Source organism: Ursus maritimus, unplaced genomic scaffold, assembly GCF_017311325.1.
Source record: "Ursus maritimus isolate PB19 unplaced genomic scaffold, ASM1731132v1 scaffold_3, whole genome shotgun sequence".
Classification (NCBI taxonomy): Eukaryota; Metazoa; Chordata; class Mammalia; order Carnivora; family Ursidae; genus Ursus; species Ursus maritimus.
In genome coordinates this window covers 34,181,854-34,185,007 of record NW_024425563.1, presented here as the reverse complement: position 1 = coordinate 34,185,007, position 3,154 = coordinate 34,181,854, and positions in this window count along the sequence as shown.

The window sequence follows — 3,154 nt, the reverse complement described above, 5'->3', positions numbered from 1 at the left end:
GAACTCAGCGGAGTCACGGAGTATAAAATCAGCATGCAGAAATCTGTTGCATTTCTATACACCAATAACAAAGCAGCAGAAAAAGAAATCAGGGGATCAATCCCATTTGTAATTGCATCAAAAACAATAAGATACCTAGGAATAAACATAACTAGAGAAGTAAAAGATCTATACTCTGAAAACTATAGAACACTTATGAAAGAAATTGAAGAGGACACAAAGCAGTGGAAAGCATTCCATGGTCATGGATTGGAAGAATAACATTGTCAAAATGTCTATACTTTTCAAAGCAATCTATACATTTAGTGCAAGCCCCATCAAAATACCACCAGCATTTTTTCACAGAGCTAGAACAAATGATCCTAAAATTTCTATGGAACCACAGAAGACCCCAAATAGCCAAGCGGTTTGGAAAAAGAAAAAACTGGAGGCGTGATGATTCCGGATTTCAAGCTATATTACAAAGCTGTAATCATCAAGACAGTATGGTACTGGCACAAAAACAGACACATGGATCAATGGAACAGAATAGAGAACCCAGAAATGGACCCAGAACTGTACAGTCAACTAATCTTCAACAAAGCAGGAAAGAATATCCAACGGAAAAAAAGACGATCTCTTCAAGGTGATGGGAAAACCAGAGAACTACGTGCAGAACGAAACTGGACCACTTTCTTACACCATACACAAAAATAAATTCAAAATGGATGAAAGACCTAAATGTGAGATAGAAATCATGAAAATCCTAGAGGAGAACACAGGCAGCAACCTCTTTGACCTCGGCCATAGCAACTTCTTAACTAAAAAACTAAAAGTGGCCTATGTAATGGGAGAAGATATTTGCAAATGACATATCTGTTGATAAAGAGTTAGTATCCAAAATCTATAAAGAACTTATCAAATTCAATACCCAAAAAACAAATAACCCAGTTAAGAAATGGGCTGAAGACATGAATAGACACTTTTTCAAAAAAGATATTCAGATGGCTAACAGACACATGAAAAGATGCTCAAATCACTCATCAGGGATATTCAAACCAAAACCATGATGATATACCATCTCACATTTGACAAAATGGCTAAAATTAATAAAAGAAACAATAGATGTTGGCGAGGATGTGGAGAAAGGGGAACCCTCTTGCACTGTTGGTGAGAATCCTAACTGGGGCCACTCTGGAGAACAGTATGGAGGTTCCTCAAAATGTTGAAAATAGGACTACCCTACAATCCGCAATTGCAATACTAGGTATTTACCCAAAGGATACAAAAATACAGATTCGAAGGGGTACATGCACCCCAATGTTTATAGCAGCATTATCTACAATAGCCAAACTTTGGAGAGAACCCAAATGTCCATTGACTGATGAAGAAGGGGTGTGTGTGTGTGTGTGTGTGTGTGTGTGTGTGTGTGTAATGGAGTATTACTCAGCCATCATTTGCAATGATGTAGATGGAGCTAGAGCGTATTATGCTAAGTGAAATAAGTCAGTCATAGAAAGACAAATACCATATGATCTCATTTACATGTGGAATTTAAGAAAGAAAACAGATGAACATATAGGAAGGGAGAAAAGGGAAAAAAGGAGAGAGGGAAATGAACCATAAGTGACTCTTCAGGATAAAGAAAACTGAGGGTTGATGGAGGGAGAGTGTGGGGTTTGGGCTACATGAGTGATGGGTATTAAGGAGGGCACTTGTTATGATGAGCACTGAGTGTTGTATTTAAGTGATGAATTACTGAATTCTACAGAAACCAATATTGTATGTTAACTATCTAAAAGTTAAATTAAAAAATAATAATAAACCAGTACATTAAAAACATCATTCAGTATGGGAAAAAAAAAGTTAGCTTTCTAAAATGTGGATATTTTAAAGTTTATCAAGTACAGTACTATTATTATACACTTAGAATAGCTAGGGAGACAGAATGGTTTGAAAATACTCCTAATGTAAAAAGAAACTGTCTTTTATTCAATATTTTGAAATTACCATTGGGCTTCTACTGAATACGCTAAACTACATGCACATAGGTACAAATTTTTATTAATTATAGTTAGCATCATCCATAATCCTAGAAGCAAGATTCTTTAAAGTAGAGATTATTACTTTCTGGAGGAATTTTAACAAACAAAACGGTGTTAAGCTTATTAGAGAATTTTAAAAAATGGTTTATTTCATCTCACTTAAAATGTACAATTTTTAATGTATCTGTTGCCCTGGGTCAAAGGCCACTAGGGAAATATTTCAAACCGCTGGTTGTTTTACGACAGTTGTTACCTTTCTTTTGGATTAAGGTTTCACGTGCTCAGAAGTCTTCTTTCCCCCTTGGCCCATTGTCTACTCTGATTGGCTTGAGGGCCTAGGCTGCAGATGTGGCCCCTTAAGAGCCATTGAGTGTTAGAAAGCATGACTTTAGCGGGGCCAAAGAAAGGGAGTGATGTGTTTGTTATTCTAAACTAAAAATCAGAATCATAATTTGAGTTAAGAATTTTAAGTAGTCTTGCTTTTAAAGTAGTTATGGTTACTTTGTGAGTTACATTCAATTTTAGAAATGATTTTTAAAAAAAGATATGCTAAGAAAATCCTAGACCTTCTCCAAAAATTGACCTATTAGAAAAAAAATCTAGGTGGTCGGAAGAAGTTACTTTCCTCTGGTTTTGAAGGTATTCACATCCTATGTGAAACAGGTGTAGTGTCTGTAATGCTGAATGATCACAATGTCTGTCAGCTAGTATCTGAAAAGAGAGTGCCCTGGGTCTCAGTATAGTCCAAATAGAATATTCCAAAGGTATTCTAGCAATTTTAAATGTCATAGTTTCATTTTGTAATGGTTTGTTTCAATCTTGTCTTTCTTATCATATTTGGCATTAGTGATGGTTTTATGGGATTTAGAGATTTGCTTTTATTGTGCAATAACTTGGTAATCATACCTTTATAAGAACCATTCCTTCTCTCTTGTTTAAAAAAATACCTTTACTCATTAGTGGACTTTTCCAAATACCCCTTCTTCATTACAGAGAGACCCAGGAGAGATTATCTGTTCGTTAGAGTTTAAAAAGCAAAGAAATGTCATAAGAAATACAAAAGAACAGGTGCGGGGTTTGGAGTTCTCTGAATGCTCTCCCTTTACCCCCCCCCCCCCCCTTAACTTCTT